We start from the raw sequence: 24433 nt of genomic DNA on the forward strand, positions 1-24433 counted from the left end.
AATGCCATAACTTTATATATTTATAAATTCTTTACCTAATTGACCAACAACCAGTCACGTTACTAGAAGTTTAGCTTGACAATATGTATATGGGGACAGATAGCAACATTTGCCAATAATATAATAAGTACATCTTTATATATTTATATGATAAACTTTAATATAGCAAAAAATAATAAAAAAAAAAAAAAAAAAACAAATTAAAAATCTCCAAAAGGGTTATCAAATTTGTGGCCATATATTTGCCTACCAACTACGCTTGTCATGTTCTTCAACAACAAATTTTGATTTTTCTTTCTTTTAAGAGAAATGTTTCCTTCTAAAATAGAGAGGACAAACCAAATACAATCTTTCAAATAAGAAGATGAACATAGAACCAAAACCGTTATTACAATGTCCTAAAGTTCAATCAAAAAATCTCAATTGATTCTTCTACTAAGGTCTAAATAAAAAACCTCACAGTAATGAGAAGAGACCAAATTTCTCTGAGTAAGAACTAGACAGTCTAACTATTAAAATGGCATAAATACATTCTTTTCAAAAAAATAAAAAGTGACCAAAGCACACATCCAGCTCGATACGAAGTACTAACTGTATAACCCTAAATACTACAACCAGACACAAATCGTCCTTGTGAGAGTAGTGAGAGTGAAATTGAACCCTCAAGACAACAAAATCTAAGCATCAACACTCAAAAATCATCTCAGTCCTGAACTAGAAATTAGTACTAATTCTCAAAGTTACACAATATTAAAACAAAAAAGCACATAAAAAAAAGGAAGGTTGCACCACAATAGTCACCTAACTCAGGTGATGATAACTCCAAAAATGCGACCAATAGGGGTTCTGATCGGAGTACTATTTAGATTTAAGACTCCCACCACAAATGGAAGTCGAAACCAGTGGAGAAGTCGACGGTAAACTGTTGGAGACACTCTCGAATCGCCACCATAACAATTTAATAGCATCTCAATACCAATGTAATATTATTTTTTTATAATATTTTATTGAATTTTTACGTTTAACCCCTTTCAAAAACTAACAAAAAGAAGTTACGTTAATTATTTTTGTATATATCAGAATTCCATAACAGAGAAACAGAGGAGTAAACAGAATCTGTTATTCATTTGCTCAAGAAAAAATACAGATACAATCTTGCTACTTATAGTAGCTGATATTGGTTACAACTGTCATAACCAACTCTCTATCCTACAACTAACTAATAACTAACCAAAAACAGATTCTAACAACTTAGCACTCCCCCTCAAGATGGACAATATATGTTTTTCAATCCCATCTTGCCTTTAATGTAATTGAACTGATTAAGGAACAAAGGTTTGGTTAGTATATCAGCTAGCTACTCTTTGGAAGCCACATGAACTGTCTTGATAACTCCAGCTTGGACCTTCTCTCTTACCAAGTGACAATCTATCTCTATATGCATTGTTCTCTCATGAAAAACAGGGTTTGCTGCAATGTGTTGAGCTGATTTATTATCACAAAACAGCATTGCTGGTCCTTCATGATCAACATTGAGCTCCTTTAAGATCGACAGCAACCAAACTACTTCACATGTCGTATTCGCCATTGCTCTGTACTCAGCTTCTGCTGAGGATCTCGAAACTGTATGCTGCTTCTTGCTTCACCATGAAATGATAGAGTCCCCTATGAAAATGCAGAAACCGGTTGTTGATCTCCTCGTGTCAGGGCAAGCAGCCCAGTCCGAATCCGTGTAGGCTCTCAACTGAACCTCAGAATCTGCAGGAAAATAAATTCCCTGACCTGGTGTAGCTTTTACATATTGTAGGACTCTAACAGCAGCATTCATGTGACTTAGTCTTGGCACAACAAGAAATTGACTCAGCTTATTTACTAAATATGAAATATCTGGCCTTGTAATGGTCAGATATTGTAGTTTTCCAACTATCCCTCTGTATAGAGTCGGGTCTGCCAACTTGTCTTTGTCATTTTGTCCAAGCTTGAGATTTGCTTCCATAGGTGTGTTCATAGGCTTGCATCCAAGGTGTCCCAAGTCTTCAAGAAGCTGTAATGCATATGGTCTTTGTGACACAAATATGCCCTTTTGAGATCTAGCTATTTCAAGCCCCAAGAAGTACTTGAGATTTCCCAAATCTTTCAGTTTGAATCGGGCATTTAATCTGATTTTTAGAGCTTCCAATTCTTGAAGGTCATTGCTTACAAGTATTACATCATCAACATAGACCAACAAGAATATGAAATGGCTACCAAAATGCTTAATGAACAATGAATGATCTGTAGCCGAGTGATTAAATCCCTCATCAAACAAGGCAGTGGAGAATTTGGCAAACCATTGCCTTGAAGCCTGCTTTAAACCATATAGTGATTTCTTTAGCTTGCATACAGGATTGTGAGGAAGCTCATGTTGGATTTTATGCCCTAAATAAAACACATTTCAATATAATCAGATTTACTTATTAATATAGATAAGAAATAACATTTAATGTTGCATGGTTCACATGATTTATTTCATGATTATATGTACATAATGTATAAATTCATCTAAAACCCTTTTCACATACTTGATCCTGTTTATTGTGCCGTCAATACATTGGAAAGTAAACATGACTATGTGAATAAAGTTTCCTAGATTTATCAGACACAGGGTTTTACTGATATGATAATCTACAACAGAGTTTACTTGCATTTGGAGAAGTGCTATGTTCTTTCCAGAGCATTGGTTAAAGTAAAGCTCAGGTTGGATGCATGGAGTATGCATCGGAAGGGACCGATATTGAACTTTGACTTAGATTTATTAAACTTACCGTAAAATCTATTCAAGTCAATATCGCCTAGTTGATCCTAGATCAAATGATCTTAATCCTGTTATGATTAGGCTCAATCTTGAAAGGCTATTCGTGTTCTTTGATTTGTTAGTTAAGCCTACTTTTAGGTCAGGGTGATACGTACATTTTGGGAACACGGTAGTGCAATTGAGTGGGAGCGCTAGCATAAACATGGAATCTATAGCTTCTATCTGGCGAATAGTAAGCAAAGGATGATCTCCTTCGAGCTTGACCAAACGAACATAAATGGTGGAGTACTCATTTCACATAAGCTGAAATATCATTTATACGGGGTCAAGTGTTTTAAGGAATAAATACATTGTAGGGTGTAACGGTAATTTAATCCCTTTACAGTGTAGATCATTCATATAGAGGATCATTGATCACATTAGGATTATAACAATGGATAACTAATGATGTGTCTATATGGTGGAACATATAGAGCATTCTATATAACCGAGAGTGCAATTCTAAGTTCTATGCGTGGATTCAACGAAGAATTAATAAGTTAGTGAATTTTAGTGCTAAATTCTTGATCTACTTATTGGAAGCTCGGTTATATAGACCCATGGTCCCCGAACTAGTTGAGATAATATTGCTTGTAAGACTCATATAATTGGTTTTGATTAATCAATTATAATTCTCAAATTAGACTATGTCTATTTGTGAATTTTTCACTAAGTAAGGGCGAAATTGTAAGGAAAGAGTTTATAGGGGCATATTTGTTAATTATGATACTTTGTATGGTTCAATTAATAAATATGATAAATGACAATATTATTTAATAATTATTTATAGTTATTAAATAGTTAGAATTGGCATTTAAATGGTTGAATTAGAAAATTGGTATTTTTGAGAAAATCAGATGCAGAAAAGATAAAACTGCAAAATTGTAAAAAGTGAGGCCCAAATCCACTTGTATGGGCCAGCCACTTTTGTAGGAAATTTAAACTGATTTCTTCATTATTTTAATGCCAAATAATTCAAACCTCACCCTAGTGGGATGCTATAAATAGATAGTGAAGGCTTCAGGAAATTTACACTTACATTTCTACACTTCTCATTCAGAAAAAACTGAGCCTTCTCTCTCCTTATCTTTGGCTGACCCTTCTCTTTCTCCTTCCCTCTTCAATTTCGAAAATCTTAGTGTGAGAGTAGTGCCCACACACAACAAGTGATACCTCAATCATAGTGAGGAAGATCGTGAAGAAAGACATTCAGCAAAAGGAGTTTCAGCATCAAAGATTTAGAGAAAGAGATCCAGGTTCAGATATTGATAATGCTCTGCTACATAAAGGAATCAAGGGCTAGATATCTGAACGGAAGGAGTCATATTATTCCGCTGCACCCAATGTAAGGTTTCTTAAACTTTATATGTGTTTAATTTATCGTTTTAGAAAGTTCTTATTTAGGATGTTAATAAACATACTTGTGAGTAGATCTAAGATCCTGGTAAAATAATTTCCAACAACTGGTATCAGAGCCATGGTAATTGATTTACTTGCAAGAAATTTGGACTTTAAAACGATTGTTTGTATGTTCTTTGGATGGTATCATGTTGTATTGAGTGTTATTTGATGATTGATTGATGTTTGTAAAATTTTCGTGAAACATAATTGCGATTTTATATCTGGAATTATTTTTATTGGATAGTATGGAAAAAATTAAGCAAGTTAGCCTTTTACAGAACTTAATTTGGATTTTATTTGAATTAGTTATGATTTTTTGAAGATTTGAAAAAAAATCGGGGTTGTGCTGATATTTTCCTGCGATCGCAAATCTGTCCGTACAGTTTACAATTTTTTTGTTTTTCTTCAATTTTTCATGCTTTTTCATGGAATTAACTTCCGATTTTTGGTATAGTTTTGTATTTATACTATTACTATTCCTAATTCAATTCTAATTATCATTTTGAATTAATTTAATATTTTTTAAATTTAATTCAAGATATTAGTGTAATTTGAATTTGAATAGAATTAGTATCTATCTTCTTGCTTAAAATATCTATCATATTTTAAAATTTAATTATATCTTATCTTATTTTAAATTTAAAATAAGATATTTATAATCATGTAATTTTTAAATGATATAAGATATTTTGCTAATTTTTTAAATTTTGTTATTTTATTTATTTAAATTACATTTAAAATTTGAAAAAGATATTTATTTATCTTTTCTAATTTTTTATTTAATTTTTATTTATAAAATAACATTTAAAATTTAAAAGTAGTTAGCAAATTTTTGAAATGATATTTAGGTTAGTTGAAACCTAATTTTTTCAAAAATTGTAGGTTTAATTTTTACATTTTTATTTAAAATTTCGAATTTTTTTTCAATTTTTTTTTTAAAATTTTTCGAAATTTTTTTTATTTTTATTTATTTAATTAATTATTTTCGAAATTAAATATTTAATTTAAAATTAAATAAATCCTACATCCAACTATCCAACTAACCTTGTTGCAGGAGTATGTGTTTTAACTTGTGTGTAAGTTTTCAAAACCTATTATTACTTGATTGCAAATAGCCATGGTTACCTTTTGCCAGATCTAATGATCTGATGGCTCCCTTGGTCAAGATAATAATTTGTAACAGGTATAATTTACAATCTTCTTTCATCTGTGTATGACCTAGCAACATGATAGGACCCATCCAAAGTGTGCCTGTGTGAGCCTATGTGTTTAATTTTATTATAGATGCATATAGGTTGTTGTTGCTAAAATAAATTATCATAGTTTTTGATAGAATTTATTTAGGCCCATTTAGTTTTTGGGCCTATTCAATTAATAACAGTTGTTCTTATTAAGGTTAAATTCCTCTCTTTTGGGCATTGTGTGAGAGTTGGGAGCCATAGAAGTGGGTACGACATACTAAACCCAGCACCCCCTCACATGAACCACCCCAATTGTGAAGGCCCATTTGCCTGATTTGAATAACTGTACTAGGTTAATTAAACTAGTTTAACCTAATAAAATTGATTAGCAACATAATTAATTTCATTTATTTTGAAATTAATTTAAGAAAATTATAGTTTAAAGAATTTTTTATTCTAAGCTAAACTATATGTATTTTCTTGTATTTAATTAAATATAGAATTATAACCATCTAGATTCTTTCTGGAGCTTAATTTAAATTTTTCATTAAATATTCCTATTTAAGTTGAAATTTAGTTATCTACAACTAACCAACTTAAATCTGAATATCTTTTGAATTTCAAATTTCAAAATTAAGTTGAGGAATTTTAGGCATTGGTTATTAAGATTCTTTAGATATTTTTTAAGTTAATATCTTTTCGAATATTAACTTAAAATGGAATATTTTAGATATTTTTTAAGTTAATATCTTTTCAAATATTAACTTAAAATGGAATATTTTCAAATTAAGTGGTTACAACTTAATTTTTGATATTTAATTAAATTTAAATTTTAAAATATTTAAGTTCTAGATTTTTTCTAATACAACTTAAATTAGATATTTTTTTCAAATTTTGTGAAAAATATACTTAGTCAAATAAGATATTTTCTAGATAGTTATTTCTAGACTACTTATTATTTCTAATATTAAATAGGAAATATTATACATTGTGAAATTAATTATTAATTAATTTTGGTACAATTTATTTTAAGTATATTTTTCCTAGTATTAAACTAGAGATTAATAATTAAGCCTTCTCTACACTTAATTATTTATTTCTTGAATTTAATACATTTAATTAATTTGAAAATTAAATATCTAAGTTGATTTTTATCATCATACTTAAATATTTCTTTTTCATGACATTTAATTAAATAGAAAATTATTTTTAGTTGAAATTTATTTTTCAACTAAATTTAAATAATTTTCAAAATATATTTTTTCTTTATTTTATTAATCAAATTTTGAAATTGCATTTCTTAAATGCTGGAATTTCAAATTTTATTTGAAAAATAGATTAAGTTGTAAATTAATTATTTATTTTAATTTTGGACCAACTTAAATCAATGATTTTTTCATTTATTGATTAATTTAAAATAAATTGAATTAAAGTATATTATTAGAAATTGAATTAATTAGTCAAAGGAAAATCTAGATAGGTGATATTTTTGCTTGAAGTATTTTTCTAGTGTATTTAATTAAATAGAAAATTAATATTTAAGTTGATTTTCATCATCATACTTAAATATTTGAAATTTTTCTTATATATTTAATTAAATAGAAAAATTATATTTTTTTGTTGTAAATTAATTTTATTAATTAATTTTGGGCCAACATTAAATTAGAATAATTTTTCCAGGATTTATTTTTTATTTTAACATGCATTTTTCGAAAATTGTATTCTTAAATACTTTAATTTTTCAAAATGCAATATATATATATTTATAGAAAATAAAATTTGAGTTGTAAATTAATTTAAATTAATTGTGTAACAACTTAAATTGAATATTTTTCTAAATATTTATTGGAAATTATTACTAAGATGGAAATAATTCATGTTATTTTCATAACCATCTAAGTAAAATTTATAAATATTAAATTAAAATTTATATTTAGAATTTTTCATTCTAAATTGGAAATTTTAATTAAATAAATATATATATTTAAAATAAATAAAATAAATAAAGAGAATCAAAGAAAATACAATTCTCTTTAAATAATGAGCTTTATTATTAAGACATTCGATCTCCATTGTGGGTTTTACACCGCGTTTGTTTTAGTGAGTAATCCTCCCTAATGGAGGAACGTTCATTAGCAATTTCGCACCGTTTAATCTCGCATGATAAGTAGTTTGTAAGTGTTTTGTATGGTATGGATCACCCTAATGGTGGCGACCATACTTGACTTGCAAGTTATGTAACAATGGTGGAAGCTCATAAGATAGAATTGCCTTGACTCTCGCCTAAACGGGACAACGCTGAATTCCAATCTTGATCGAATAAAAGGTTGCTAGAATGTTTAACATTTTAGACGAGCTGACAACTCTATTCAATGAATGATAGCTTTGACTCTCGCCTAAACGGGACACTGATATCAGTTTGTTGAAAACCTTGGAAATTATTTAGGATTGTAAGTTTTAGTATTTTCACTTGTCATTCCTACTTGCTATATGTTTATAATTTTTGAATTGTGTATGAATTTATATTGAACCATGTTATTTTTTGTTATTAAGTTGTAGTTTAATTTCGAATCTTCACTGTTGGTCTAACTTGGCTTGTTTATCTAATGAGATAAATCCCTAGTGGATTTTCACCATTAGACATACATAATAGTGTTAGATCTCGAAAGATAAATATTGTATATGCGACATCTAGTTGTTCATCAATTGATGACACCTTAGACTAGTATTTTCACGATATGAAACAAGAAGATTGTATAAATAAGATTACTTTGACATTCGCTAATCGAAGCATCGTTGGATTCTTATTTATAAACGAAATTATCCTAATTCCTCTTAGCTTATTCATTGCAAATTAGCTCAATAACATATCATTGGATGAATGGTCTATAAATCATTTCATGTCATTTTATATGACGCATATGATTATAATCCCGAAATTCTATTCCCAATTGATATAAATCCTCAATCTTAGATATCTCCTACTTGTATGGGCAAATCAGACTTAGAATTAAATTAGTAGTGATGGTCCAAGAAAGAATTACTCATTATATTTGGTTGAATTTAAGTCTTTGACTTTAATTTTAGAATCCAAACAGAAATTTTCTTATATTTCTAATTCCATGATGCAATACAGTTACACCTTCACAAGGGTTTAATATCCATCTTCTATTAATGGATTCAAACTGTATGGAATATGAGTTAGGTATTCTGTGACCAGGATCCACTTGCACTATTCTAAGAATTCTTTTATAAACCTAAGTCATCAAAAGACACTACCACATTTTTTTTAATCTATGGCATTTGTATCTTGTTCATAGTGTATTTGACAAGATCAATCTCTGCAAAGAGTTAATATGCCTATATCCACTGAAAGTAGTTCATCGCATTCGCAGATGGATGTACATTCAGGGGTGGATATGAGTTTTTCGTTGTATTCTTAAAACGATAACTCTAGATTATACCTTTTAGCAAGAAATTTGAAATGTTTGAAAATTTTCATTAATTTCTAGCAATGGTTAACACCATAAAGGTAAGTGGTTAAAGATCTTGCGAACTGATAGGGGTGGAGAAATAGTTAGTAGATATGCAGTTCAAAGATCATTAATTTGATTTTTGAATTATATCCAAACTTACCTCCCCAGAAATTTCGAGTTGCATGTTGATGATTAGTTACTAGTCGTTGCCTAAATCCTTCTATGGTAATACAATTTCAGAATGATGTAATGGTTGTACACTTAATGTAAATCATTACTAGATTCATGGATGACCGAATCAAAATCTTAAGAAAAGCTAGAACTTTTAACCATGGTTTGTTAGCTATTCTAAGTGATTAGGGGTGGACCATCCCATAGTCAATAGATAAGAACGTGTTTGTTCAAACAAATACTACTTTTCTAAGATAATGACTAAGTCTGAAAACAAGTAGAAAATAAAGGGGATATTTTTCTTGATTCCAAAAGTGTTCTATCATCTTATATAACATATGATGATCCCACTGCCTCTGTTGTCTTGTCACAACCGAAGAGATCAATACCATTTAGTTTTCTTTGACATAATTCACGGTACCTTGTCGTAGTGGCAGAGTTTCTAGGAACTCACCTTCTCATGACTTGGGAGACACTAGTGATTAAAATCCATTGTGAGTTTAAACAAGTAATGGATTGTCAAGATAAGAAACTAAGAAGAAAGCCAATAGAACTATGGTTTAATCCATTCACATGGAGTAACCTAAAGTTTTCTATTACAAGGACATAAAAGGAAATTTTCGTTTATAAGTCTATTCAATGGACTTAACAAACTTCCTGTTCCTAGTATTATAGGTTTGAGTTTATCTAAACCTATGGCTTGTGGTATACCTGGTAATTACTTACTCTAATGCAAGCAACTTACTTTAGTAAGATGCTGAAGCATTTTCTTTCTAATGGCAATCTATAGAAGCTTCACTACTTCTTAGGCATAGATTTTATCTAAGGAAAAGTCTCAACTATTCCAGAAAAGATAAAGCCATGAAAGAATTTCTTATATCAACAGTGAGAGGTCTTAGATATGCTTTTGTATGCCTTAGACCAGACACCTGCTGTTGAGTGGGAGTAATGAGTAGGTATCAGATTAATCCAGGAGAAGAACATTGGAAGATAATCAAGTAAATCCTAAGATTAAGAAGAGGAACTATATGTTAGTCTATAAGGGTGTGTTTAAAACTCTTAGACTACACCATATCAGATTTCGAAATTTGCCTTTGTGCTAGTAAATCTTTCTGATAAGATGGTGATTACTCTGGGGGTGGAATAGTGATTTTGGAGAAGTGTAAAAACCTATCTGAAGTCTCTAGGTCTACCAGAGAGGGACTGAATGTTAAGGTTGCAGGAAAGGTACTTATTCAGTCTAAGGAAAGTTCTATACATTTTTGGCATCATTCCAAATTGCCTTAAACTACTAGTGTTAATTTCCTGATTAACCAAAAGTAGTTGCCAAAGATATAGAATCTAGTATCCCAAGAGAGTAGACATATAGAGAGGAATTTCACATTATCAATGATTTTGTGATTAAGGAAGAGTAATAGGGGAGAAAAGGTTGTGTTTAATTCAACCTTTCAGATCCTATTACGAGGAGTTTACTACTACTACACTTGATTTGTATATCAAGGTGTTGAGATTATTTGAAACGCACTTTTTGTTTTATATTAGTGCAAGTGGGAGTTTGTTGGGTTTTATGCCCTAAATAAAACTCATTTCAATATAATCAGATTTACTTATTAATATAGATCAGAAATGACATTTAATGTTGCATGGTTCACATGATTTATTTCATGATTATATGTACATAATGTATAAATTCATCTGAAACCCTTTTCACATACTTGATCCTGTTTATTGTGCCGTCAACACATTGGAAAGTAAACATGACTATGTGAATAAAGTTTCCTAGATTTATTAGACACAGGGTTTTACTGATATGATAATCTACAACAGAGTTTACTTGCATTTGGAGAAGTGCTATGTTCTTTCCAGAGCATTGGTTAAAGTAAAGCTCAGGTTGGATGCATGGAGTATGCATCGGAAGGGACCGATATTGAACTTTGACTTAGATTTATTAAACTTACCGTAAAATCTATTCAAGTCAATATCGCCTAGTTGATCCTAGATCAAATGATCTTAATCCTGTTATGATTAGGCTCAATCTCGAGAGGCTATTCGTGTTCTTTGATTTGTTAGTTAAGCCTACTTTTAGGTCAGGGTGATACGTACATTTTGGGAACACGGTAGTGCAATTGAGTGGGAGCGCTATCATAAACATGGAATCTATAGCTTCTATCTGGCGAATAGTAAGCAAAGGATGATCTCCTTCGAGCTTGACCAAACGAACATAAATGGTGGAGTACTCATTTCACATAAGCTGAAATATCATTTATATGGGGTCAAGTGTTTTAAGGAATAAATACATTGTAGGGTGTAACGGTAATTTAATCCCTTTACAGTGTAGATCATTCATATAGAGGATCAGTGATCAAATTAGGATTATAACAATGGATAACTAATGATGTGTCTATATGATGGAACATATAGAGCATTCTATATACTGAGAGTGCAATTCTAAGTTCTATGCGTGGATTCAACGAAGAATTAATAAGTTAGTGAATTTTAGTGCTAAATTCTTGATCTACTTATTGGAAGCTCGGTTATATAGACCCATGGTCCCCGCACTAGTTGAGATAATATTGCTTGTAAGACTCATATAATTGGTTTTGATTAATCAATTATAATTCTCAAATTAGACTATGTCTATTTGTGAATTTTTCACTAAGTAAGGGCGAAATTGTAAAGAAAGAGTTTATAGGGGCATATTTGTTAATTATGATACTTTGTATGGTTCAATTAATAAATATGATAAATGACAATATTATTTAATAATTATTTATAGTTATTAAATAGTTAGAATTGGCATTTAAATGGTTGAATTAGAAAATTGGCCTTTTTGAGAAAATCAGATGCAGAAAAGGTAAAACTGCAAAATTGCAAAAAGTGAGGCCCAAATCCACTAGTATAGGGCCAGCCACTTTTGTAGGAAATTTAAACTGATATTTTCATTATTTTAATGCCAAATAATTCAAACCTAACCCTAGTGGAATGCTATAAATAGATAGTGAAGGCTTCAGGAAAATTACACTTAAATTTTCTATTTTTCCTTCAGAAAAAACTGAGCTTTCTCTCTCCCTATCTTTGGCCGAACCCACTCTCTTTCTCTTCTTCATTGAAATTTCAAAATCCTTAGTGTTAATTAATTGAAATATTAATATAATTTTCAAAACAGTGCATACAAAATTTTAGGGGAATCAAATACTATTATTGGGGCGTATCGAGGAATATCAATAGCAGATTGTTCAAAACAACTTAAAAACTTAAAATGTGAGTTTTTATATATTGAAATACATTAGTGATATCGTCACACGTGCAAATCCTAACAGTTGCTTAACCGATCGAAAATCTATAAATTTTAATTATTAATTATCTTATATATTAAATTAACAAACAATCTAATATACATACTAATATAAATATTTACTTTTTTTACTGTTTGGAGAAAAGAAGACATACAATGTAAAAATTGATTTGTTACCGTTTTCAGCGACAATGGATCATAGAACACTTGCTACGGTGATTCACAAATGCTTCGAATGATGCTGAATTATATAAGAATTTTTTTTCTTATTTTTTTATGTTAACTTGTAATTTTTTTTCTCTATTATTTTTCTATTTTTAATTAGATATATTAACTTGTTAACTCTTAGACTAATTTTAAAAAATTTGTGTAATATATTTATTTAGAATAAATACATTTAATTATATGTTTAATTTATTTTTTAGTTATATAAAATTAATATTTAATTTAAATAAATTAGTAAAAAAATATAAATTTGTGAAAATATATTAGTTTTTAAAACTGAAAATATAAATAGATTTTCTATGAAAATCAAAGATAATGTGGCGTCAATTTTTTTTTTAATAACCAACGACATAATGGACTACAACGCCAGGTATTAGAAAAAATTGACGGCATAAAGTATTTAATTTCCACTAAGACTCTTATGTCGTTGGTTATTTTATAATAACTGACGACACATGTTTTCCTTATGTCTTTAATTAATAAGACTACCTACAACGTCTCCTTGAACAACCACAGTACTAATTTTTTCCAAAATTGACATTAAATGTCCTAAAAAAATTCATCTAAAGTCCTTTTTGTAGTAGTGTAAAAAATATTTAAGTCAAATTTAATTTTTTTTATTTATTTTTTACCAAAAAACTTTTTTTGATTTTCTTGATTTTTTTTTTTTTTTTTTTGCGAGATGGAACAATCCTAACTCATATACTGTAAAAATAAAAGAGATTTCTAATTAAATAGAAAAATTAAGTATAAAAATTTAAAATTTTCTAATCTTACCTATTCAAAAGTAATACTCATTAAAAGTACATATATATATATATACTAGATAAATGGTGCCAAGTCACGTATATACTAGATAAAGATAGCATTCATACACTAAGGATTTTGAAATTTCAATGAAGAAGAGAAAGAGAGTGGGTTCGGCCAAAGATAGGGAGAGAGAAGGCTCAGTTTTTTCTGAAGGAAAAATAGAAAATTTAAGTGTAATTTTCCTGAAGCCTTCACTATCTATTTATAGCATTCCACTAGGGTTAGGTTTGAATTATTTGGCATTAAAATAATGAAAATATCAGTTTAAATTTCCTACAAAAGTGGCTGGCCCTATACTAGTGGATTTGGGCCTCACTTTTTGCAATTTTGCAGTTTTACCTTTTCTGCATCTGATTTTCTCAAAAACGCCAATTTTCTAATTCAACCATTTAAATGCCAATTCTAACAATTTAATAACTATAAATAATTATTAAATAATATTGTCATTTATCATATTTATTAATTGAACCATACAAAGTATCATAATTAACAAATATGCCCCTATAAACTCTTTCTTTACAATTTCGCCCTTACTTAGTGAAAAATTCACAAATAGACATAGTCTAATTTGAGAATTATAATTGATTAATCAAAACCAATTATATGAGTCTTACAAGCAATATTATCTCAACTAGTGCGGGGACCATGGGTCTATATAACCGAGCTTCCAATAAGTAGATCAAGAATTTAGCACTAAAATTCACTAACTTATTAATTCTTCGTTGAATCCACGCATAGAACTTAGAATTGCACTCTCAGTATATAGAATGCTCTATATGTTCCATCATATAGACACATCATTAGTTATCCATTGTTATAATCCTAATTTGATCACTGATCCTCTATATGAATGATCTACACTGTAAAGGGATTAAATTACCGTTACACCCTACAATGTATTTATTCCTTAAAACACTTGAGCCCATATAAATGATATTTCAGCTTATGTGAAATGAGTACTCCACCATTTATGTTCGTTTGGTCAAGCTCGAAGGAGATCATCCTTTGCTTACTATTCGCCAGATAGAAGCTATAGATTCCATGTTTATGATAGCGCTCCCACTCAATTACACTACCGTGTTCCCAAAATGTACGTATCACCCTGACCTAAAAGTAGGCTTAACTAACAAATCGAAGAACACGAATAGCCTCTCGAGATTGAGCCTAATCATATCAGGATTAAGATCATTTGATCTAGGATCAACTAGGTGATATTGACTTGAATAGATATTACGGTAAGTTTAATAAATCTAAGTCAAAGTTCAATATCGGTCCCTTCCGATGCATACTCCATGCATCCAACCTGAGCTTTACTTTAACCAATGCTCTGGAAAGAACATAGCACTTCTCCAAATGCAAGTAAACTCTGTTGTAGATTATCATATCAGTAAAACCCTATGTCTGATAAATCTAGGAAACTTTATTCACATAGTCATGTTTACTTTCCAATGTGTTGACGGCACAATAAACAGGATCAAGTATGTGAAAAGGGTTTTAGATGAATTTATACATTATGTACATATAATCATGAAAAAAATCATGTGAACCATGCAACATTAAATGTTATTTTCTATCTATATTAATAAGTAAATCTGATTATATTGAAATGAGTTTTATTTAGGGCATAAAGCCCAACAAACTCCCACTTGCACTAATATAAAACAAAAAGTGCGTTTCAAATAATCTCAACACCTCGATATACAAATCAAGTGTAGTAGTAGTAAACTCCTTGTAATAGGATCTGAAATGTTGAATTAAACACAAACTTTTCTCCACCATTACTCTTCCTTTAATCACAAAATCATTGATAATGTGAAATTCCTCTCTATATGTCTACTCTCTTGGGATACTAGATTCTATATCTTTGGCAACTACTTTTGGTTAATCAGGAAATTAACACTAGTAGTTTAAGGCAATTTGGAATGATGCCAAAAATGTATAGAACTTTCCTTAGACTGAATAAGTACCTTTCCTGCAACCTTAACATTCAGTCCCTCTCTGGTAGACCTAGAGATTTCAGATAGGTTTTTACACTTCTCCAAAATCACTATTCCACCCCCAGAGTAACCAACATCTTATCAGAAAGATTTACTAGCACAAAGGCAAATTTCTAAATCTGATATGGTGTAGTCTAAGAGTTTTAAACATACCCTTATAGACTAACATATAGTTCCTCTTCTTAATCTTAGGATTTACTTGATTGTCTTCCAATGTTCTTCTCCTGGATTAATCTGATACCTACTCATTACTCCCACTCAACAACAGGTGTCTGGTCTAAGGCATACAAAAGCATATCTAAGACCTCTCACTGTTGATATAAGAAATTCTTTCATGGCTTTATCTTTTCTGGAATAGTTGAGACTTTTCCTTAGATAAAATCTATGCCTAAGAAGTAGTGAAGCTTCTATAGATTGCCATTAGAAAGAAAATGCTTCAGCATCTTACTAAAGTAAGTTGCTTGCATTAGACTAAGTAATTACCAGGTATACCATAAGCCATAGGTTTAGATAAACTCAAACCTTTGCTTGGGGGTTAGATACGAGGGACTTCAGAAGACTACACCTAAGCGGAAACTGGCACCTGAGAAATTCCAACTCCTGCTGACATATTATTTACCCGGCGGGTAATAGGGAGAAGGACTTCGACTGCGGTGTTATAGCTACTGTTCCGGGGATGGGGATAAGGAGAGGGGGTATAGAAAGACCATTACAATATCGTTATCTTATCTTTCAAACTTCCTAAAAGGCTTTGCTTTATAAAAGCCCTTATAGGTCTTTTTAAGTCTTCCTCCTTTCGCTCCTCTCACATTCGTTCGAATAAAAACCTGCCCCTTTCCTCTTTAGGGCTCCTACTGCTGCCCGGTTCTTTTGTCATTTTGAATCGGAACAGGCACAACCCAGTTCATCCGATTACTACAGGGATTAACTCAATCCGAAATATGAACCGAAAAAGAAAAGACCTATTGAACCGATCACAGGAATACCAGTTACAATACCTATCCGCCAAAGAGGAATCCTGCCTGTAGTATCGGCCATTTACCCCACTTCCCTCCACATTTCATCAAGTGGTCATGCTAGAGACATAAGCAGTCATGGAGAATTATGAGATGATATCCTTGATAAGAGAATTCCTAGTATTATTTTACTATTCTCTTTTCTTCTCTTAATTGAAGAAATAATTGGAAAATAAAACAGCAAGTAAAAAAAGGAGTAATAACCCCCCAGTGGAGAGACTGGTACGATTCAATTCAACATTTTGTTCGTTCGGGTTTGATTGTGTCGTAGCTCTATAATTCGGATTAGGTTTCTCGTTGGATGAACTGCATTGCTGATATTGACCCCCCAAAAAACTTCTTCGATACGGTCACGTTCGCCAAGATTTCATACCTTTTAGCTTGTCTTATGATATTTCTTGCTTCATTCTTGTCTTGTGGAAATACCCCTTTTTTGCTAAGTAGTCTCACATCGGTTCAAACCACTTCGGCCCCTCGGTTGAGTCTACGTTCTCTTCTGCTACAAAGACCTCTGCTATCTCTATCAAATCGACATCAAGGAAGGAAGTAGGTATAGTTCTCTTGACCACCTTTATCTCCTTTTCAACTTCTGTGTCATTAATTTTTATCTTAGAAGCAATTGTAGCCAGAAAGTCAGCATGACTTTTCTTGGACCGAGAGACATGGTCAATTCGTACTTCTTCAAACATTCCCATCAATCTCATTGCCTTCAACCAATAGAATAGGCTTTCGGACGATTCTCTTTGACTTTGAAACTTTCTTCAATCTAAGACACCACTAGAAATGAATCTCCCAGCCACTTCCAACATGGGGAGCTTTCGTATCCCTGCCAATATTGCGAGTTCGAGACCAATCAATAGTGCGGAATACTCGGCTACATTGTTTGTGCAATCGAATACCAACTTAAACAAAAATGAAACTACTTAGGTTGATGGGGCGCCCAGAGGCATTAAAGAGTCGTTCTTTCATGGGAAACCCAATCAAAAAAAGGGAAAGGCCCTACTTATTCAGGGGGGAGTCGAGGCGCTCGTGGTAGGCGATGAATGGAGCGATCGATCAAGGCGGGGAGGGTGGTCTACGATCGGGCTTAGTCTTCTATCCCCGCTCTTCCCGGGTTGGTCGATAATTTCTAAACTATTGGGTAAACATAGATCCTAGAGAGCGAGTTTAAGCGGATCACTAGAAGAAAGGAGTTGATGAGGTTTTTAGACTCAAGGCTTCGTATACGTTACGGTTTATCAAAAGAAAAGGTTATTAGATATCCGTTCAAACCCCAGGTTTTCAAATATCTGGTCCTCGATGGATTGGACGGAAAAGAAGGTCAAAGCGGACCTATTGATTGACCATAGATGCGAACTCCCACACCCTTAGCGTACCGGCCGACTAGTCTTTGGGCTACGAGGTATATAGGGCGAGAGCCCGCTAAGGTAACCCTTAAGCCTACCGTGTTGAGCCTCATGCATGTACCGAACCTAGACATAGCCTCGCTAAGGAACCCGTAGCCGACTCGCACGCACTTTTTCCGGACCGCTTGATTCGGCATACAGCGGTGCAACATCGGACGTTAATCGGGAAGCATACGGCGGCAAGCACACATCTTTGCGGTCTTTCTAAACCTTAAACTATTAACCGGTGTCGGCCTTTAGGCTTGCGAGACCTAATCTTGAGTGTTGTTGAACCATAGGTTCGGCACAAGAGGAATCCTTCTTAGACTCGGTTCGCCGTCGGTTTGAAAACCGCGGGTGGGTGCGAACTACTAGAGGCCCGTCCGGGAGGTTAGTCGAATAGAAGACCTAGAACGCCTTGGTGAATCAAACCCGAGGAGATAGAGATCATGGCCAACAACGCCGGTCACCGAGGCACCAGGAACCCTATCTATGATGGGTACAATGAAGAGTCCACCGGCTCTAACCATCGGTGAACCCTACAGCCCGGCAAATCGGCAACTAACTAACGAGGCGAGTTAGCCGTCAACTAGCTAAGATTGCCGGATGTTAGCACAATTGACCTCGCAGGTAGCCATCGGAAATACCCCGGCCGCACCTCGCTGCTCAAGGAACAAACCCTCCATCTACCACCCCGACTTAGGGGGCACGGATCCACAACCATAAAGCCAACCAAGAGTAGCGAGATGCTAGACCCGTAGACCCGGTACCCACATCTCTATGTGCCCGCAGTTCTGATCACTACGAGGAACAGATCCGAAGAGAGCCTCATACAATACCGGCCGTGTACTTGGCTCCCACTCCCATGAATCAGATAGTGCCATACGTCCCACCCCGCCCGTCCGATCCTCCGATGGAGAAGATCGGGCCGCCTTGAACGGGCAGTTAATAAGTTGAGTGGGGACAAGTATGATGTTGCAGATCTTGAGAATCTCTCCCTATACCCCAAAGTCAGGCTTCCGTACGGTTTTAAGTGGCCAGAGATAGAGTTGTATAACAGAACCGGATGCATAACGAAATAGGAGAAAAAGAGGCTTACCTCGGAGGAAGATCCAATTGCTATGCTCTTGAAGAGCCTGAACCCTGAGTATACCAATAGGTTGACTACATCACCCAACTTTTCATTCTTTAGTTTGTCTTGGTTGCCGGATAGAAGATGCATTGACGGTGGGCGGTCGCTCCCCCTTCTACGCCGTTGCTTTGCAACGGGTCCTCGAATAATAAGAAGAAAAAGTCTGCCGGGACCTATCGGGCTAAAGCGAGAGGTGAATACAATTGGAGCGGCGTCGCTGAACCAAAGGCCAACCTATACAAGGGGCAAGCGGCACGGCCATTTCAAAATAAAAACCCCGGTTTTATCAAAAAATACTCGGGTTTGGAACCCGGCGGACTCCGCAGCCCAAGCTCGCACTCCACAGGCCCAACGGCAACAACCGGGTAAAGTGTCCTATCGGCAAGGTCGGCAAGGGGCCCAACGGGGTCGAGACAAGCCGAAGACGGGACCGACCACTCCGTTACCGCTTCCGATGAGCAAGTTGATGGGAGGTCTGGTACAGGTACAGAAGGGGGTCTTGCCCCTCTTAGAGCCGAAACCGACGCCAAATACATTGCCAATCGGGTATGATCCAAACGCGATATGCCATTATCACCAGAGCCGTGGACACTGGACCGACAACTGCTGGAACTTGAGGCATGTCATACAGGATTGATTGATACAAAGCAGTTCATTCTACCTCCCGCGCCGGCCACAACAGCTCAGCCAAACATCAATAACAATTCTCTGCCGGCTCATCCTGCACAACCCTCTAACGGGGTCAAAAGTGGCTCTTTTGACCCCACTCAATATATTACGCCCATCAACAGACTCGCTGCAGCTGCACCGGCGCAGTCAACCCAGAATATTCAGTCAGGTGTGATCAATATGATTACACCCAGCCCATGGGAAATCGGCCAGCCCTCATCTTCAAGGGATGCGCCCCTACCCCTAAATAAGTAAGGCCTTGTTCTACCGTACTCCAGACCCTCAGCCTAGGCAAGGCCCGGTAACTCTGGAAGAGATCCTAGCCCTGTCTAGTCCAGTCTACCAAAGCCCTTTCACATTATCGAGCGCTAAATGCAAACATCGAAGCGCAACTCTTTTTGCGTATCGAGAATCTCGAAAACCAAATTAGTTATGGGCAGCCCCCTCAACTAAATAATGGGGAATACGCGCAACTGGTAAGGGAGAACTTAGAACAGGCCTTCAACATAAATTCATATAGAGATCTATTGGCCAGGGAATTGTTCGATATCAAAATAATGGAACTCAAAAGCCGCTTGCAAGAGCAGCTCTTTGATAAAATGATGGCTCAGCCCACAATATATTCCATTAGGGTGATATCTCCTTATAGGAATATTCGAGAGACAGCTTTCGACTTTAGCAAGGTACGCCAAAGTAAGTAAAGAACAGATCTTACTTTATGGTAGGTTCAGTAAAAGCAAAAAAGATCAGATACACAAGAAAAAGAGAGAGTTTCTAATCCAACAGCGAGCAAGACTGACTGCCAGCCCTGAAGAAAACATTAGAGCTCGAGGAGCGAAGCCACTCGAACGAATGTGAGAGGAGCGAAAGGAGACCCTTGAGAAATGAACATATTTTTTTCTCTTATTCTTGTCAAAACCCGAGGAAGAAGTTTCGAATAGGGGCCGAAGTGAGTGCAGTGGACGTTTGAAAGACTATATGGAACTCAAATCTTTCATCCCTTCATCCCAGTTTCGAAATAGGCTGTGTCGAGACTGCAATTATTGCTTTCGGGTTCTTTCCCCAGCTAGTCGCCCCTATGTGGGAGGGGTCAAGCTTGGAGACTTCTCATTTGTGGGGAATCAAACTATCACGCAACTTGCATTCCGGTTCTACATATTGGGGAGTTCCGCTTTTCTAAGGATTCCCTATTGCTGGCATAGCAGGGACTAAAGAAACCATAGTCGCACGGAAATTGCCTGCCGGACGGTAGGTCGTTGGTCTAATTAATTACACAATTCTTTATTAACATATGACTATAAAAAATTATCCTATCTTTTATCAGCCCCCTTCAACAATGAGATTTCAAAAGACGATTCTTTCTTTCTCCACTGCTTCCTAACTCACTCAAAAGACGATACTTGGTATATAATCCACGCCTTCCCTTCGGAAATCTCATGTTGCATTGGACCCCTTCGAACTCTGGAAATATCTCCCTTATGGTGCGCGCCGCGGTGTTCTTTGACGCGCTTTCTTTCTTGGCTACAGCGTGATAGTGGAACCCGCCATTCTCATGCATTTCCCTTGAAACCACTATGGTTTTACACCTGAAAGTAGCTACCAATCTTTTACAAACTTCCTCTTGAGAAAGATCCCGCGTGAGATAGTGTTACTGACACATAAGGCTTCAGCGTGCTTTTCGCCAGTTGCTTCTCTTTTCTTTTCGTTGTTATGATGTTCCATTTTCAAATAGCATGAGCGTTGAAAGGGAAATTCCTATAGATTAGAGCGTTATATTCTTTTTTTTACTTCTTTCAAAGGGGAATGGAGAACAGAAGAGAGGAGGAAAGTGGTTCACTGGAGTTTGTCTCTTGAAAATGGTTTTCTTTCTTTACTCTCTTGAGGGTCTTTTTCTCTATTTTCTTTTTTGGTATCAGAGCCAACAAGAGAATTAGGGTGCTGAAACAATAACCCAAAACCTGCTTGCTTAGAGAATCAAACTGTTCCTGTCTGCTTTTTCCTTTTTTGATTTTATGACCAATAGAAATGGAAACTCTTTTGTTATATGCCTTATACCTAAAAAATATCTTTGGTAGATCCTAAGACGAATTATGTACACAATGAGGATCACAATCATTGATACAGTTTGGGTACGAAGCTATCTTATCAATATATTTAAAAAAAAATCGATGTAGTGATGAAATTTTGATACATAAAAACTCCTATTTGTTTTTGTTCATTACTAAAATGAATCGAATCCTATCAAATACTTACATTTCTCCTTTGAATTACTCATATATATCCTATGAATTTCATTTCGCACCGGAAACTATTCTAGGAGAAGTTCGAATCCGTTCCGTTCGGATATTGATCGGTCTTGGTTTGACATGGTTTACACGTTACTGGTTCTCGGAAGAGTTAATATCTCCATTAGCTAAACCCTTTCTTACCCTACCTTTGGACTCGTATTTTGTTCGTACACAATCAACGGAGGCCTCCCCGACATATGTTGCAACGTCTTCAATAGCATGCTCTTATTTCGTCTTTCCCTTAATAAGTCATCAAATTTGGTGTTTTTTGATCCCCAGTTGCTATGGAGAACAAAGGACGAAATACAACCGATTCCTCTATTTAAGTGGTTCTCGCTTCTCCTTGTTTCTGTTCCTAACTCCTCCCCGGGTAGTTCCCAATGTTTGGCACTTTCCATACTTCGTGGGTGCAACATCAACAAATTCGCTCATGATCAAGTTACAACCTAAGATCTATGACCATATTATGTTAACTGTTCGTATTTCGTTCATTCCATCGGTATGCTCCAGTGTACTGTAATTGTGATCCGTTTGCCAGAACTAAGGGGTCTTTCTGTGGAAACCTTCACGAACAATCGTCGTTTTTTGATGGTTTTTTCGCTTCTCACAGCTGCTCTTTCCACACCTCCGAATATCTGGTGCCAAATCGTCGCCCTTTTCCTTATTTCTTCGATAATAGAGTTGGCTATCTTTGTGGCATCGATTGTACAAGTTCGTGAAGAAGGCTGGACGAGTGGAATGAGGGAAAGCGGCTCGATCGACAAAAAAGAAGAGTAGCCCAACCCGCAAAGTAACTATCAATGAATTCCCGAGCAATTCTGAACCAACATATGCGATTCATTCCCGTAAATATTATAACACACAGAAGACTCCTTACCTTAGGAGCGGGATGAGTGATACATCCGGCGAGCGCCGGTGAAGAACGCAAGCAAAGCTGGAGCTCAGGCATTGTTATATTCCATCAAGAGAAAGGAGGCAGACTGGTAAGAAGGCCGACCACATAGGGGGGGCGAACCGAAAAGCTCAGCTTTGCGGCGCGGACCAATCTTCCGTACCGCCCCCCTTACTCTCTCTCTATAAAAAAGCCTGCGGGAAGCGCGAAGGGCTAAACCACTAATGTCGTGGCGAAGGTTATACCTCAGAAAGTCAGTGAAGCTAAGGTTTCGTATGTGTTATATCCTTTCGATCGAGCGACAACTTCGTTTCCTTCATTCCCCTTTGAAAGAAAAGAAGTAAAAAAAAAAAGAGCGCTAGGGATACACCCATTTAGAGAGAGAAGGTTGCAGAAGTGCTTCTAGATCTCATGGAATAAGGCAGAATTTAGAACAACACTTTCCATCTCTTGCTTTCATAGAAAAAAAGAATTTAGTAGATGAAATCCTGAAACCATTACCGCAGGCCAAAATTTGATTTGGAAGAGCAAGCCAGAGAAAAGAAGCGTTGAGATAATATACTTTCATCCTAATCTCATCTACTGAAAAAGGGGGAATGACAAGTGAAAATACTAAAACATACAATCCTATATAATTTCCAAGGTTTTCAACAAACTGATACAGTGTCCCGGTAGGCGAGAGTCAAAGTATCATTTATTGAATAGAGTTCTCAGCTCATCTAAAACAGAAACCATTCTAGCAACCTTTTATTCGATCAAAATAAGAATCCAACGTTGTCCCGGTAGGCGAGAATCAAGGTTATTCTTATTTTATGAGCTTCCACCATTGTTTCATGTTTTATGAGTTTATCTCTAAGTAGTCACCGTAGGGGAGAGTCTAAATAGAGACGAAAACTCACAAAACACTTATCAAATGAAATCTTACAGTGTTAAATGCGTTGAACAAATAACCATCCATAGGGGGACAAAGTCTAGCGTCTCGAGGTTATATTGAAAACATGTAACTTTTGTAAGACCAACAATGGAGATCGAATGTCTCTTGATAATAAAGCTCATTATTTAAAGAGAGTTGTATTTTCTTTGATTCTCTTTATTTAATCTATTTATTTTAAATATATATATTTATTAATTAAAATTTCAAATTTAGAATGAAAAATTCTAAATATAAATTTTAATTTAATATTTATAAATTTTACTTAGATGGATATGAAAATAACATGAATTATTTCCATCTTAGTAATAATTTCCAATAAATATTTAGAAAAATATTCAATTTAAGTTGTTACAAAATTAATTTAAATTAATTTACAACTCAAATTTAATTTTCTATAAATATATATTGCATTTCGAAAAATTAAAGTATTCAAAGATACAATTTTCGAAAATGCATGTTAAAATAAAAAATTAATCCTGGAAAAAATATTCTAATTTAATGTTGGCCCAAAATTAATTAATAAAATTAATTTACAACAAAAAATATAATTTTCCTATTTAATTAAATATATATAAGAAAAATTCAAATATTTAAGTATGATGATGAAAATCAACTTAAATATTAATTTTCTATTTAATTAAATACACTAGAAAAATACTTCAAGCAAAAATATTACCTATCTAGATTTTCCTTTGACTAATTAATTCAATTTCTAATAATATATTTTA

General features: G+C 34.1%; 2 pseudogenes; one reads left to right on the plus strand and one right to left on the minus strand.

The window, feature by feature from the left end:
* Positions 1-1016: 1016 nt before the first annotated feature.
* On the minus strand, positions 1017-17109 carry LOC133038510 (uncharacterized mitochondrial protein AtMg00810-like; annotated as a pseudogene).
* Positions 17110-19486: 2377 nt separating this feature from the next.
* Positions 19487-23243, plus strand: LOC133038558 (uncharacterized tatC-like protein ymf16; annotated as a pseudogene).
* Positions 23244-24433: the final 1190 nt, after the last annotated feature.

This window comes from Cannabis sativa, chromosome 1 (genome assembly GCF_029168945.1).
Source record: "Cannabis sativa cultivar Pink pepper isolate KNU-18-1 chromosome 1, ASM2916894v1, whole genome shotgun sequence".
In the NCBI taxonomy this organism is placed as follows: Eukaryota; Viridiplantae; Streptophyta; class Magnoliopsida; order Rosales; family Cannabaceae; genus Cannabis; species Cannabis sativa.